A 17559-nucleotide genomic window follows, 5' to 3' on the forward strand; every position below is an offset into this window, starting at 1 on the left:
CTTCCCTGGACTGACCTATCCCCTCCCTACCTCCCCACCTACACCCTCTCCACCTATCTTCTTTACTCTCCATCTTCGGTCCGCCTCCCCCTCTCTCCCTATTTATTCCAGTTCCCTCCCCCCATCCCCCTCTCTGATGAAGGGTCTAGGCCCGAAACGTCAGCTTTTGTGCTCCTGAGATGCTGCTTGGCTGCTGTGTTCATCCAGCCTCACATTTTATTAGCTTTCAGAGTGTAGCTGCTTTGTCAGGTGCAGTGAGCAACTCACTTCACCTGACAAGTGGGATACACTCCAAAAGCTTGTGATTTCAGATAGACCTGTTGGGCTATAACCTAATGTTGTGCAACTTCTGAATTTGTCCACCCCAGTCCAACAGCTGCACTTCCACGTCACAGTTTTATGGTCTTATGGAATCAGTTTAGTGAATCGTGGTTGCACTGTTTCTGAGGCAATGTATTTTTCCTTAAGTAGCAGACCATATCTATACACAGTGCTCCACATGTGGTCTCACATACAGTTAAAGCTCTGTACTCTGATACTCCAAAGCCTTTGTTAAAGATTATCATATTTCCCCTTCTGCTTCCTATTCCTCCATATTAACTTTCTGGGACCCTAGTCCACGTGAATACCAACATGAGTTATGAACAAGTCATACTGGACTTAAAACATTAACAACGTTTATTTGTCCCCAGATGCTGCCAAGTCTGCTGAGTTTCTCTAGCACTTTCTGTGTGTGTACCAACATTTCCTAGTCTCTTAGCATATAAAAAACATCTCTTCGTATTTTGCCAACCATAGTTCATAATGTGATATTTTTTCACAATGTACTGCAACTGCCATATTCTTGCCCAGTGAGTTAACCTGTCTGAAGAAGCCTTTTGCAGTCTCTGACATCCTCCTCTTCTCACAGCTTCCTTTTCCATCTAACTTTGTTAAATCAGCAAACAACACACTAAATCTCCCATGTTTAGCAGACCAATATTCCAAGTTATGCCATAAAAGACTTTCAGAGACTTACAAGGGGTATTATTTTAAATCTATATTTTAGCACAAATGTTAGTTTCTATCTTTTCCTTCTGGATCTCTCCCCTGTCTGGAAGCCAGCTATTAAATGTGAAGTCTAGTAAGAATCATTCACTCTCACTTTGGAGCTGTTCTGTTGGACCCTCAAATAATCAGGCTCTGACATCTCAATCACTGACTCAGATTGTAAAGGGTTAAGGGCCAAGTTATTTATAACTTAGTGCAGGACACTTGCAGTTGCATCTAGAGTGTAGTATGTAACTTGTGACATAATGTTCTACACAACTACAAAGCATTAGAGAAGAGTCACAATGACACTTACAAGATTTGGGATCTGCTTGAATTAAGTGGCAGCACATTTACCAGTGAGTCAGTAGGTGATGGGTTTGAAACTAACTCCACAGGCTTGAACGTGTAATAGGACTGAAACTTCAATGCCGAGGGAGTGGAAGAACATAATAGTATTACAGGGCAATTTGAACACAGGAGTAAGGAGGTACATTATAGAAGGGTTTAGTGAGACTACACCCGGGTGGTGTATGAAGTTTTGGGTTTCTTGTCTGAGAAAGCATATTTTTGATTTGGGAGGAGAATTAAAATAAAAGGTATGATCATAAGACGTAGAAGCAGGAGTAGGACATTCGGCCCATTGCGTCTGCTGTGCCATTAAATTAGATCATGGCTGATCTGATGATAATCCTCAACTCCACTTTCCTGCCTTTTCCCCATAACCCTTGATTCCCTCACTAATTAAAATTCTGTCTATCTCAGCCCTGAATATGCTAAATGACCCAGACTCTACAGCCTTCTGTGATGAAGAAATTTACAGTTTAAAAGTCTCTGAGAGAAGAAATTCTTCCTCATCTTAGTCTGAAAGATGCCCTCTGGTCCTAGACTCTCCCATGAAAGGAAACAATCTCTCTGCATCTAACATGTCAAATCCCCTAGGAATCTTATAGGCCTCTCGTTCTTCTAAATTCCCAACCTACTCAACCGCACCTCAGATTTGGTATCAGTTTAATGAGCCTTCTCTGGATTACCTCAAATGTCAGCTTATCTTTCCTTTGATAATAAGCCCGAGGTTGTTCATGTACTTCAGGTATGGTCTGACTAGTACCATGTATAGTTTAAGCAAAACCTCCCTACTTCTGTCTTCCATTCCCTGTGAAATAAAGACTAACATTCCATTTGCCTTCTATATTACCCACTGAACGTGGATAATTTTTGCCCACACGGCAGATTGTTTGTGTCATTCTCAGCACTTGCCTTCCCTGTTCACTTTCCACATTCAAGTCATTAACATATATTAGAACATAGAACAATACAGCCCAGAGCAGGCCCATTGTAAGCAATTTTGGTTCCAGCACTGATCCCTGTGACACTTCTGCAGTCACAGGTTAGCATCCTGAAAATGCCTCCATATCCCAATTTTCTATATTGTATTAGTTAACCGATCTTCAATGTATGCTAATATACTACCTCCATACCACAGGCTCATCTTTTTAAGTAGTACATTATCAAAATGCCATCTGAAAATCCAAATGCATCCACTGTTTCCGCGTTATCTATTCTACTCATTACCTCCTCATAGAATTCTAGTAAATTTGTCAGACATGATTTCCCTTTCATGAAGTCATGCTGACTGCTTGATCATGTTACATATTTCTAAATGCTCTGCTATTATATCCTTTGTATTGGGAATAATATTTTCCCAATAACAGACATCAAGCAAATTGGTCTTTTGTCCCCCTCTCTTGTTAAATAGAGTTGCTGCTTTGGTGGTTTTCCAATCCTCTGGGTCTTTTCCAGAATCTAAGTATTCTCGGAAGATTTTTACCAGTGCATTCACTACTTCTGTTGCCTCTTTAGCCCCAATTAATTTTCCCAGCACTTTATCTCTGGTGATAGTTCCGCCTTTCGCCCCATTATTATTTATCAATGTTGAAAGGCTGTTAATATCTTCTACTGTGAAAATTTATGCAAAATATTTATTCAACTCCTCTTCCATTTCCTGGTTCCCCATAGTTACGCCTCAGCCTTGTTCTTGTTTTTATATTAGATTCTCTCTTCCTTTTTAAATGTTTAAAGAAGCTCTTGATGTCTGTCTTGGCACACATGCAAGTTCACCTTCAAACATTACCTTCTCCCTGTTCATCATTCTGAGTTCAAGCCCAAGCTATTCAGCCACTCCTCCTATAACAGTCCTTTCATCCTTGGAATCAGCCTGTGCAGACTGACTGGTGGAGGCATTCACTCACATCTTCAACTTGTTGCTCCTACAAGCTGAAGTCCCCACTTGCTTCAAGAAGGTTATCATCATCCCCATACCCAAGAAACCATGTGCAGTGTGCCTTGATGACTACCACCTCTTCTTCAGGCGGCTCAGGAAATTTAGCATGTTCATAAGCACGTTCACCAACTCTACTGATGCACCATTGAAAGCTTACTGTCTGGATGCATAACAGCCTGATACAGCAACCGCTCTGACCAGTAAGAAACTACAGAGGGTGGTGTGCACAGCCCAGACCATCATGGAAGCCAACCTTCCATCCACGGACTCCATTTAACCGGCTCGCTGCCATGGAAAGGCAGCCAACATCATCAAAGACCCATCACACCCTGGTAATGATCTTTTACAAACTCTTCTGCAAGACAGAAGATATTGAAGCCTGAACACATGCACAAACAGGTACAGGAACAGCTTCTTTCTGGCCACTATCAGACTGTTGAATGGACTGTCTAACCTCAAATAATGTAGCCTGCAAAGTAACCTGTGAGTCGCTAAGTGTTTTTGATCAGTACATCCTTTGCTTGCTGTGATCTGCCTGCACCGCTCTTTAACAAAGCTTTTCGTTGTATTTTTGTACAGATGACAATAAAATCAAAATCAAATCAAAATCAACCCGGTCAACTTCCTGTGAACTTCTTCCAATACCACCACATCCTTCCCCAAATAAGGAAACCGAAACTGAACACAATATTTCAGGTGTGGTCTCAGCACCTCCTTATGATTGTAACAACACTTCTTTTATAATGCAGTCCTATTGCAATAAGTGTCAGGGTTCCAATTGTTTTTTTTTAAAAATTCATTCACAGGATGTGTGGTGTCGCTGGCTGGGCTGCAATTATTGCCCACACCCAATTGTCCACGTGGTGGATGAGAGTCAGTCACGTTGCTGTGGGTCTGGAGTCACATGTAGGCCCGACGAGGTAAGGATGGCAGCTTCCTTCCCTAAAGGACATTAGTGAACCAGATGGGTTTTCCAACAATCAACAATGGATTCATAGTCATCATTAGACTCTTAATTCCAGACATTTATTGGATTCAAATTCCACCATCTGCTTTTCTTACTGTATGCTCCACCTTATACCCACTCTCTGTGATTCATGCACAATGACACACAGATCTTTCCACGTTGGTGCAGAAAATGCTTTCCAGTTAAAAATTAATTTTCCTCTATATTTTTCTGACCAAAATGAACAACACACTTATGCACGTTGAACTCCATCTGCCAAATTCAGGCCCATTCTCTCAGTCCATGAATATCCATTTGTAAACTCTTTACCTCTTCATCACAGCCTGCTTTCCCACTTATTTTAGTATTATCCGTGAATTTTGCCATGGTACATTATCCCTGCTCGCAGATCATTTATATAGATTGTAAATAGTTGAGGTTTGAGAACAGGATCAAAAATGGGTCTTGTCAACTCTGTAGCCCAGGTAGGTAACTTGGGATACCTGGAATACACATTTTTCATTCCTAAGGTGAACATCCACCTGGGAGTTAGGGAAAAGAATGAAAAAAAAGTTCTTCCTTTTTTTGGAGATAATGGGAACTGCAGCTCTCTGATGAAGGGTCTAGGCCTGAAACATCAGCTTTTGTGCTCCTGAGATGCTGCTTGGCCTGCTGTGTACATCCAGCTTCAGACTTCGTTATCTCGGATTCTCCAGTATCTGCAGTTCCTGTTATCTCTGATCACAATTTTAACCTCACTGCAAAGCCTCTTCCAGGAATACCTAACCTGAAGAAGTTACCCTCTTCTGTCTGGACTGACCTCAGGGAATCTCTCTCCCACTGCAACTCTCTTGTAGTTCCTTTTTTTGGATCTTGGTTACTCATCAAAACGTCTCTGCAGTCATTTTAGGGATGTGCAGAACAGGCACCCAATGAACTATGTCCAAGTTCTCTGGGGGCTCCTTATTTGTCTTCCCTGTTATTAGCATGTCACTTAGATAAATGGTGAGCTCAGGTAGACCTTGTAAAATGTTCTCCATCATCGGCTGAAAAATTGCACAGGCTAACAATACCCCAGAAGGCAGTCTTGTATATTGGTACAAACCATTATGGGTGTTAATTGTAGCATACTCCTGGGAATCCTCATCTAACCACAATTGTGAGTGTGCATGGCTCATGTTTAGCTTCGTGAGGTACTGTTCTTCACCTCCCCCCCCTCCAACCCCCGACCTCCCCAGCCTGCTTTGTGTATAAATCCTGTTCCTTTACTTACCTGTAAGCTATGTCTTGTTTATGCCTCCACTTCCAAGGCGAGCCCCTCTTTTTAAGGAGTGATTGCAAAGGTGCCAGGATGGACTCCCGGTTATGTATGAACATTCTGTAATAATTTACCAGCCCAAAAATAGGCCTAAACTCCTGGATAGACGTGGGAGCAGGGCACATTTGTTCACCCTCACTTTATCTTCCAACATGTGTAACCCAGTCTTGTCCACTTCGTAGCCCAAGTAGGTCACCTGGGGAGTTCTGAAACTCACACTTTTCCCTTTTTAGGTGTATGCCCCCCCTTGAAAAAACACTTTATGACTATATCCAAGTTGTCTAAATGTTCCTTGTTCATTTTCCCTGTTATTTGAACATCATCTAGGTAAATAGTGACCAAAGGTAGACCTTGCAAGCTCTTCTCCATTGTTAGCTGAGAAAGGTCAATGATGGCAGTCTTTATATTGGTGCAAACCCTTGTGTGTATTAATTGTAGCATACTTTGGGGAGTCTGCAATTGCAAATAAGTGTGCCTTATGCCCAGTTCCATGAAGGACGGCTCCCCACCCCCCACTACCTCCTTGTACATAAATCCTCTATGCAAAGTATTGGGTATTTATCCAACTGTGAATAACTGTTTGCCATTTGTTTAAAATGCGCACAAAGGCGAACCAACCTGTTGGACTTCACTATCAATATGACGAGTGCTGGCCATTTCGCAAAATAGACTTGGTTTGATGATTCCTTCGCACTCCAGCCTCCTGAATTCTGCCTTTTCTTTTGCCCGTAAGGAAAATGGCCCTGAGTGGGTCTTGCAGAATCATGGAATTACTCCTTGGTCAACATGCAAGATGGCCCTGGTCCTTTGATACTCCCTAGACTTTCCTGAAAAACCTCACGGTATTTAATTAGAACTTCACTCAGGTGGCCATTTTACAATTGAGAAATATTGAGCCAATCTAGGTGAACTTTCTCAACTAATTTCACCCAATCAAACTTGGACTCAAGCCTTTTTCTACATCCAGTGGTAACTGAACCAGCTGCTTCTCATAAGAGACAGGAACTGAAGTTGTTTCCTTAATTTTTAAATGTTCCCTGGTATAGGTTCCTGGCTTAGACAAGGTCTTGTGCAAATGTAAGGGTTAGAGTCAAAGCAAACTTTGTGATTACTGAAACAGCTGCCATGGTATCGACCTCCATAGGAACTGGATGACCATTTAACCAGATGTTTGTTTTGATTGGTTTGAATTTGGACATTGCTAAGCAATTTAACCGTTCCAAACCAGTTATGGGTGGGCTTTCCAAGGTATGCAGTCTGCTGGATACCAGACTATGAGTTCTCTTACTCTTACTAATAGGACTCTTTAGCTGTCTCATATTGACAGCAAGTACAATGGCTTGCTGGCCAGGATCTTGAAGAAATTTTTTGCTATTTGGCTGAGGCTTGAATTTGTTTTGGGGTTTTTCTGTGGTCTGTTCTAGAGTCCCTCTGATCAGGATACATCCCAAGTGAGGCTATGCAATTGCCTTCAGTCAAATGGTATTTCCCAAGCCCAGTCAGACTGGTGAGAGTGTCCAGTTCCATTGGGCATACCCTGTAAATCATACGCACTACTTGCTGCATTTTACATTGGTAAAGCCAGTTGTGGTGCCTGTTTGAAATCCAGTTGGGCTTCAGCTGGTTGGTGCTTTTGAATGGTTACATCATTAATCCCACAGACTAAACAGTCTCTCAGTATCTCATTAAGGGTTAAACCAAAGCCACATGCTACTGCCGGTTGTCTTAAACTAGTTAAAAATCCTGATATGGATTCCCCTGCTTCTCAAATTGCTGTGTAAACCGATAGACAAGGCTTACGTTTGTAATATTCCTTAACTTAGTCTGTTAACTCTTGCACTGTTTTAGTGTCTTGTGCCTCAGGGAAAATCGGGTTCCTAATAACTGGAAAAGTTGTCCACAAGCCGTCAGGAGCATTACTCATTTCTTCTCATCTGCTCCAATGTAATTTTCTTGGAAGGAAAAAAAGCATTCTTTCCACATCCTGGGCTGAGTCTTTGATGGCATATAGAATGAGTCAGGATTCCCAAATAACAGCATGATAAAGAAATGATTACCTCAACTCAAAAGATGACTTTTATTTGAATTTCTTCAGGAGTGTGCTTTACTCTCATCACCACTGAAAAAATTCCACAGAGCCCAGTATCTGTCACCATTGTACCCTTTACTTACACATGAAGCATCCTTGATGCTGATCCAGGTCCCTCAGAGGCAGCTGTCAGAATGGCGGGATACCTGACATTTCTCTTTTAATCTGTCTGCCAGGGGCTCCTTGATTGGACCAGATTAACAGCCTTAATCAGGGAACTCATAATCTATGAGGTTCACCCGATTGACTTTGTTACAATCACTACAGTTGGTATCAACATAGACAATGACTACAGGACCCTTCCCTTCCCTCTTCAAGGTTCTTCTCCAGTCCATGACTGGCCTATAAGAAGAAAGCAAATAAGACATAAGTCATTTAGGACTGTACTGAGAATTAATTTCTTTACTCAGAGTTTGGCCAAATGGCCTCTCCTGTGCTAATTTCCTGTGCTCCTAAGAGATTAAATGGACTTTATTCCCTAAAGATTAGAGGAATGCGATATGATCTAACTAAAACATAGAAAATTCCTCAGGGGTTTTCAGGGTAAATCCTCAGAAATGTTGGTTCTCAGATGGAGTTGCCTGAAAAGTTCTTTCTTCTGACTGGGAACTCAAGAACTTGGCATCAGTCTCAGAATAACAGCAGGCCATTAAAGACTGGAAATGAGGTGAAATTTCTTCACTCGAAAGCTTCTGAACCTTTAGACTACGGACAGCTGTGAAAACTTGATTGTTAAGTGTATTCAAGTCAGAGATTCATTTTTAAAAATAATTAAGGCAATTAAAAGATGTTGGCAATTGCTGGAAGGTGCAGCTGAAGTGGAAGCCCAGCCATGAAAATTTTGAATGGCATAGCAGGCAAAAGGGGCTGAATGGTGCACAGAAGCTAAGCAACTTTAGAAAGAAAGTAACGATTTATACAGCAGAGGGATGGGATTGCACTTTGGGTGGCATGGAGATGCAGCAGCAATTGTCAGGATTGTTAACCATCTTACATAACTGATTAAATTCAAACTAGGCAGGTCCATTTTGATTTGTCAAAGCCGCACAACGGAAGTAACATGGAGATTGACTGTCACCAAAGCCCTCTCCACGATGAAAACAAAGTGCATTTGTGGACTTATTCATTTGCCTGCGAAGAACAGTGTATGAATAGTAGTAGATTCAAGAAAATGTTGTAAACTAATCACACAATCAGTCAGATTGATCATCTTAAATTTGTTTCCAATGCAATTCTTAGCTCAATCAGGATTACTTAGTAAATGCTGTCCAAAGCAGTATCACATCAAATGTTGGGCATTATTTTTGGATTTTGCAAGCATGGTTTGATTCAGCATGGTTAACATGCTACTCACTGTAAGGGACAGATTGTTTAGTAATCTTCTAGCCTTTGAAATATTCAGCCAACGTAAACAGCAAGAAATAAATTGTGCAATGCCAATTGATTGTTGGCTCCTATTGCAATAAATATTAACAAACAGTATTTTACATTGACATTCATCTGTTGTTCTTTTGCCTATTTGGCTGGTGAAGTCCACATTGATACCATTGGGCTGCAGGGTTCAAAATCTCCCCTTCCCCCACTGCATCCCAAAACCAGCACAGTTCGTCCCCTCCCCCCACTGCACCACACAACCAGCCCAGCTCTTCCCCTCCATCCACTGCATCCCAAAACCAGTCCAACCTGTCTCTGCCTCCCCAACCTGTTCTTCCTCTCACCCATCCCTTCCTCCCACCCCAAGCCGCACCTCCATCTCCTACCTACTAACTTCATCCCGACTCCTTGATCTGTCTGTCTTCCCTGGACTGACATATCCCCTCCCTACCTCCCCACCTCTACTCTCCTCTCCACCTATCTTCTTTTCTCTCCATCTTCGGTCCGCCTCCCCCTCTCTCCCTATTTATTCCAGAACCCTCACCCCATCCCCCTCTCTGATGAAGGGTCTAGGCCCGAAACGTCAGCTTTTGTGCTCCTGAGATGCTGCTTGGCCTGCTGTGTTCATCCAGCCTCACATTTTATTATCTTGGATTCTCCAGCATCTGCAGTTCCCATTATCACCTACCTTTAAAACCTTTTTAAAGATACATGAAAAATATCTTCGTGGTTATAATTAAAAGAGGTTATTTGCAGCAATTGTAAGTGAATTCAGCAATCGGGTTCAAATGAATCATTTCTCCCTTATTAAAAAATAAGACTGAATGTTAACAGTGCAGTTGTATGTGAATCTTTCTCCATTTCTGCTGTAGGCTAGCCACTTCAAGGTACAAGTGAACAGAGTATTTCAGAATCACTGTTCTTGTTGCTTTGCAGTTCCTCACTAGAGGACTCACTATCACTACATAGAATCCCTAAAGGGTGGAGGCAGGCCATTCAGCCCATCAAATCCACAACAACACTCTGGAGGACACCCCATCTAGTCCCACATACCATCCTTGTAACCCAACATTTCCCATGGCTAACCCACTTAGCCTGCCCATCACTGGGTACTATGGGCATTTTAAAATGGCCAATCCACCTAACTTGCACATCTTTGGACTGTGGGAGCAAGCTGGAGCACCCGGAGGAAACTCACACAGACACGGGGTGAGTGTGAAAACCCCACCAGATAGTATCTCAAGGACACAATCGAACCCGGATCCCTGGCACTGTGAGGCAGCAGTGCTAACTACTCAACCACCTTGCCGCCCTAGATATAGAAATCTAGTGTTCATTGTCCTTTTCCTGCCATCCAGAAGTCTCAAAAACAGCATGATCCTCCTTCAGAAGTATCTTCTAAACATGCAACCTCTATAACTTAGAATATCAACACCACATGTACTTCAGTGGTCAACAAACACTCGCTCCTCAATTAGGACTGAGTGATAAATGTTGGCATAAGCATGAACATTCATATTTCATGAAAGAATTTTAAAAATGACAAATTAATTTGTTGACATAAAGAAGTACCATACTTCCACACACTCATATACGTATACAGGGATTGATCATGATGGTGGGAGGGTGAGTTTTAGGAGTTTGATCCAGTGCCAATGATGTGATGGTGATATATTTGCAAGTCAGAATGTTAGATATAGTTCATAGAGCTACAGGGATCAAAGGGGGAAACCACCGGGTATGGAAAGAAAATGGGATCAGGGGATTGAGTTGGATGATCATCCACAATATTCAATGGTGGAGGAGGCTCAAGGATGGAAATGAACTCCTCCTACCACTATTTTCTATGTTTCTATGTGTTTGAATTGGAGGGAAATTTGAAGGTGGTGGGTGTGGCCATTGTAACAAGGTCAGGCAGCTGGACCTCATAGAATATGAGTTCCCTGATTGGAGCTGTTAATCTGGTTAATTAGGGAGCCCTGGCTAACAAATAAAAAGAAGAGTGCCAGAGATTCTAGTAGTCAGATCTGACTCTAACAAGGTAGCACTGAAGTGAAGGACTCTGTGTGTAAATAAGGGGGAGGGTCATGTGGTGGGAGGGTTGGGGAGGGGTCATGTGGTGACAGAATACCAGCCTCTCTGAAGTTATTTCAGTGGTGATAAGAGCAAAGCTCATTCCTGAGGAAACTCACTTGCAACAGATGTCTTTGCATTGGGTTAAACATTTCGTACATCAAGCCTTTGTTTGACTTCTTCAACCCTGCTGTTGAAGATTGGGGCCAGTATGTGGAAAGAATGCATCACTTTTTTCAGGTATGACATTGTGACAGACAAAAAAAAGTAATTCTCCTGATAGCCTAGAGAGCTGCAGCCTTTTTCTGTAATTAGCCTATTTTTTTGTGCTTGGGGAGCACCAAATATGAAAACCTTTTAAGAATTGTTGGACATGTTTAAGGAATTTTACAAACTCAAAACTCTCCTAGTTCTGATATGCTATTATTTTACTCAATAGTTTTGAGAACTGGGGAATGTGCATCAGGATTTTTGACTCATCTAAGATGACTGACAAGCATGTGACTGATTTAAACCTTAATGAGATGCTGAGAGAAGGCCAAGCAGCATCTCAGGAACACAAAAGCTGATGTTTTGGGCCTAGAACCTTGCGGGGGGTGTGGGGAGAGGGAACTGGAATAAATAGGGGGAGGTGGACTGAAGATAGGGAGGGGATAGGTTTGTCCAAGGAAGACTGACAGGTCAAGGAGGTGGTAGGTAGGAAATGGAGGTGTGGCTTGAGGTGGGAGGAAGGATGGGTGAGAGGAAGGACAGGTTAGGGAGGCAGAGACAGGCTGGGGTTTTGTGATGCAGTGGGGGGAGGGGATGAACTAGGCTGGTTTTGGGATGTAGTGGGGGAAGGGGAGATTTTGAAGCTGGTGAAGTCCACATTGATACCATTGGGCTGCAGGGTTGGCAAGTGGAATATGAGTTGCTGTTCCTGCATCCTTTGGGTGGCATCATTGTGGCACTGCAGGAGGCCCATGATGGACATGTTGTCTGAGGAATGGGAGGGAGTGTTAAAATGGCTTGACTGGGAGGTGCAGTTTTGTTGCAAACTGAGTGGACGTGTTCTGCAAAGTGGTCACCAAGCCTTGTCCAGTCCCTATACACCTGTATTCATTGTGCAGATGGCCGCAAGGCCCTCTGCTTTTTCCTGTCCCACAGGCCTGACCAATCCCCCTCCAGCAACACCCTCACCTGCCTAGCCAAACTCTTCCTCACCCTCAACTTCTCTTTCGCTTCCTCCCACTTCCTACAGACAAAGAGGGTGGCCATAGGCCCAAGCTATGCCTGCCTCTTTGTAGGTTATGTGGAACAGTCCTCCTTCTGCACCAACACAGGCCCCAAACTCCACCTTTTCCTCTGTTGCATTGACTGTATCGGTGCTGCCTCTTGCTCCCCAGAGGAGCTTGAACAGTTCATCCTCTTCACCAATACCTTCCACCCCAACCTCAAGTTCACCTGGGCCATCTCCAACACATCCCTCACCTTCCTGGACCTCTCAGGCAACCAGCTTGTAACTGATATCCACGTCAAGCCCACTGACTCCCACAGCTACCTAGAATACACCACCTCCCACCCACTCTCTTGCAAAAATTCCATCCCCTATTCCCAATTCCTCCTTGTCTGCCTCCGCCACATCTCCTCCCAGGATGAGACATTCCACTCCCGCGCATCCCAGATGTCCACATCCTTCCAGGACCGCAACTTCCCCCCCACAATGGTCGAGAATGCCCTTGACCGTGTCTCCCACATTTCTCACAACACATCCCTCTCAGCCCACCCCCCGCCACAACCGCCCCCCAGAGGATCCCCCTTGTTCTCACATACCACCCCACCAACCTCCGGATACAATGCATCATCCTCTGACGCTTCTGCCATCTACAATCCGACCCCACTACCCAAGACATTTTTCCATTTCCACCCTCCCCCTTGACTGCCTTCCGGAGAGACCATTCTCTCTGCGGCTCCCTTGTCCGCTCCACACTCCCCTCCAACCCCACCACACCCGGCACCTTCCCCTGCAACTGCTGGAAGTGCTACACCTGCCCCCACACCTCCTCCCTCACCCCTATCCCAGGCCCCAAGATGATTTTCCGTATCAAGCAGAGGTTCACCTGCACATCTGCCAATGTGGTATACTGTATCCATTGTACCTGGTGTGGCTTCCTGTACATTCCGCAAACCAAGCGGAGGCTTGGTGACCGCTTTGCAGAACACCTCGCTCGGTTCGCAACAAACAACTGCACCTCCCAGTTGTGAGCCATTTCCACTACCCGACCCCCCCACCCCAGTCCTCAGATGACACGTCCATCATGGACCTCCTGCAGTGCCACAATGATGCTACTCAAAGGTTGCAAGAACAGCAACTCATACTCTGCTTGGGAACCCTGCAGCCCAATGGTATCAATGTGGACTTCACCAGCTTCAAAATCTCCCCTCCCCCCACCACATCCCAAAACCAGCCCAGTTCTTCCCCCTCCCCTGACTGCATCACAAAACCAGCCCAGCTTGACCCCTTCTTCCCCCCCGCCCCACACTGCATCCCAAAACCAACCCAGCCCATCTCTACTTCCCTAACCTGTTCTTCCACTCTCCCATCCCTTCCTCCCACGTCAAGCTTCACCTCCACTTCCTACCTCCTGCCTCCTTGACCTGTCAGTCTTCCCTGGACTGACCTATCCCCTCCCTACCTCCCCACCTATACTCTCCATTCTACCTATCTTCTTTTCTCTCCATCTTTGGTCTGCCTCTTCGTTTCTCCCCCCCCACCCCCCTGCCAATTTATTCCAGTTCCCTCGTCCCATCCCCCTCTCTGATGAAGGGTCTAGGCCCAAAACGTCTGCTTTTGTGCTCCTGAGATGCTGCTGGGCCTGCTGTGTTCATCCAGCTCCACACTTTATTATCTTGGATTCTACAACATCTGCAGTTCCCATTATCACTGAGATGCTGAGAGGCTGCTTGGTATGTGGAATCAATGATGTAACCATGCAAAACTAGCTAGTAGCTGAAGCCCAACTGGCTTTATCATTGGAATGTGCAGTGATTGGAGCATGTGAGTTGCAGGGTATTATAATGGAAGTTCACATCCTCACCAATCTGACTGAGCTTAATGGACACCACTTCAATACAGGTGATTGTGTAAGGACATATCCTGATCAGAGGGACTGAGTCAGTTCACAGCAAAAACCCAAAACATATTTTAAGCCTTGGCTGAACCATTAAAACTTTCTTCAGGATCTAGGCTAGTAAACTCCATTGTAGTTGGTGCTGGTATGCAGCTAAAAGGAGACCTTTAACTAAGAGATAAACTAAGGTAACTCATAGGCCGGTATCCAGGAGAGCTCATACCCTGGAAAGTCCACCTACACCTGGTTGGGAACAGTTAAATTGCTTAGCCACGTCCAAATCCGTTCTAGTCGAGGTTGATACTGATGTGGCCATATCAGCAATCGCAGAACCAGTTTTTAACAAAATTCTCCCTGGACTTCAGCCCTTAATTTTGCACAAGGCTTTGGCTTAGGCTGAAAACCTATACCATGGGATCTTTGCAGATTAAAAGTATAACTTTGGCTCCTGTCCCTTTATGAGAAGCAACTGGTTCAGTTACCACTGATTGTAATAAAAGTCTTGGGCCCAAGCTTTAAGGGAACAAAATTGTTTGAGAGATACACTTCAATTGGCTCAACATTTTTCAATTAGAAAATGGCTTCCTGAGTGAAGTTCTAATTAAATACCCAGAAGTTTTCCAGGAAGGTTTAGCGACTATCAAAGCAGACAGGGCAATCTTTGTGTTGACCAGGAAGCAATCCAATGATTCTGCAAGGCTCTCCCAGTGCCATTTGCCTTATGGGTAAAAGGAAAGGCAGGAATCAGAGGGCTGGAAGGTGAAGGAATCATGAAGATATTCCAGTTTGTGAAATGGGCATTAGCAATTGCACCAATTTTGAAGTCTGATGTGTCAGTTTGTCTTGGTGGGGATTTTAAACAAATGATAAACCACTTTCGGCAGCTGGAGAAATACCCAATCCCTCAGAGAGGATTTACATGCAAAGCTGACAGGGGGCGCTGTCCTTCACAAAGTGTACATAAGCCACGCTGACTTGCAATTGTGTTCAGACAAGGATTTCCAGAAGTGTACTACAATTAATGCCCATAAGGGCTTGTACCAATATATCACCTGTGTGTCCAATTTTTCAGCAGACAACGGAAAATATTTTTTCAGGTCTACCTCTCGTCACCATTTGCCTCGGTGATGTTCTAATAACAGGGAAGACCAATAAGGAGCATTTAGAGAACTTGGACACAGTCCTTAGACAGTTCCACTTGATGGATTTATGCCTAAGAGGGGGGAAACATGTGTTCCAGCCCCGTCAAGTGACCTAGTTGGGCTACAGTTTCGACAAGACCAGGTTACCCTTTGGAGGATGAAGTGAGGGCAATCAAAGGTGCCCCCATGTCTGTCCAGGGGCTGAGGGCATTTCTTGGGCTGGTAAGTTATTATGGGAAGTTCAGACATAACATGGCCTCATTGCTGGCACTTTTGCATCAACTCCTAAAAAAGAGTCAGCCTTGGAAATGGTTGTATAGTGAAGCCCTAGTTTTCAGGGAAGTAAAGAAAGAGCTATCATCCTGTAAGACGTTGGCGTGTGACGGTCCCAAAACAAAGATGTGGTATTGACACGCAATACCTCCCCATACAGCACCAGGGTGGTATTAGCTCAGATGTGGCCCAATGGAGGGGAACACCCAGAACGTGCATCCAGGACTCTGGCTAATGCAGTGCATAAATATACCTAGAGAGAGAAGGAAGGATGGCACTCATATTTGGAGTCAGGAAGTTCCACTGATATCTTTACGGATGAAAATTTGTGATAATAATGGACTACAAACCCCTAGTTGATCTGCCTGAAGAGGACAAGGCAGTGCCACCCATAGCTTCAGGCCAAATCCAGCAGTGGGCTCTAATATTAAATGTGTATAATTACAAGTTGGAACACCATCTGGGAGACCAAGTAGCAAATGCTGATGTATTGGGCTGTTTCCTGCTGGCAGACAAATTTTATGCACACACTCAGTCACAGCTGAAAGATCCGGCCCTGCCAAAACTGAAACAACTGGTGGTGTTGGGTGAAACTAAAAGGACCGTCACAATTAGAGCTGAAACCTTTTTGGACCTGGAGAGACGAGATCACTGTAGAGGATGGCATTTTATTACAGGGAGCAAGAAGGATTGTTCCAAGAAAATGTCACTGCCTGACACTGGCAGACCTCCACCAGAGTCATCCAGGGGTTGCCAAAGTGAACGTGCTGGCGAGAAGTTATGTCTGATGGCCAGGCCTAGGTGCAGATGTAGCCATGTTGGTGGGGCAGTGCTCAGAGTGCCAACAAGGACAAGAATTACCACCAGCAGTTCTGCCATCTTAGTGGGGGCGGCTAGGTAAACTTTAGACATCTACTGTGCAGATCATTTCATGGTTGGGCATGCAGAGAGTACATTTGTCAAATGGGATGACAATAGAAAAACTGTGCGTATCTTTTTCAATACACAGAGTCCTGAAAGGGTAGGTCATAGTTACGTTTATCAGCAGAGAATTTGGGTATTTCCTAAAGTTGAACAGCATTGGACATGTAAGGACAACTCCATATTGCCCATTATCCGATGGCCTGGTAGAAAGAGCAATGTAAACTTTGAAGGCTGGCTTAAAGAATCAGCCTACAGCCTCACCAAGAGACGACACTGACCCAGTTCCTATTTGATTATAGGACTGTTTGATATGAAACTACAAGAATAGCTGCATCACCGTTTCTAATGGGGAGAAAACTCCACACCAGGTTAAGTCTGATCTTCCTGGACCTGGGGGAGGGTGAAACAGCATCAGGATTGCCAATGCCAGACTTGAGACTCTGCCAAGCAAGAGAGACGGTTTGATATAGGGGTCAAAGCCTGGTGTAAGTGTCACAGAAAATGGCCCTTCACCGGTAAGGGGCATGGTTAACACAAGATCAGGACCAGTGATGTATGAAGTTTGGGTCAGTATGACAGTCCTGAACAAGCAAATGGACCATATGAAGGCTGCAAATGCGCGAACGGTGTGGAAGCAAAACATGCCCGGCCCCTCGGAACAGTTGGCAATGCTACTGGAACCTGTGGGTTCACCTCGCCATCAAGTGTTGACAAGAGTTCTGAATCAGAGATAGACATGATGGATATAGCTACCACGAAATCTATGCTGCCAGGAGAATGAAATTCTACTGAAGCACTGCTTGCTGGGGCAACAGGCGAGCTCCCATGCATTACACGCTACCACATCCAACGCAGAGTTGGAGGAACCTGACCTGGTGCTAAAACACCCCAGGAGTCTCTCCAAGAAAAATGACTGGCCTATATCCTCAGGCTCAGAGAGGGAGGGATGTAGAGATTGTAACGAGGTCATGCAGCTGGACATCATAGAATATGGGAT

This window comes from Stegostoma tigrinum, chromosome 36 (genome assembly GCF_030684315.1).
Source record: "Stegostoma tigrinum isolate sSteTig4 chromosome 36, sSteTig4.hap1, whole genome shotgun sequence".
NCBI classification, from domain to species: Eukaryota; Metazoa; Chordata; class Chondrichthyes; order Orectolobiformes; family Stegostomatidae; genus Stegostoma; species Stegostoma tigrinum.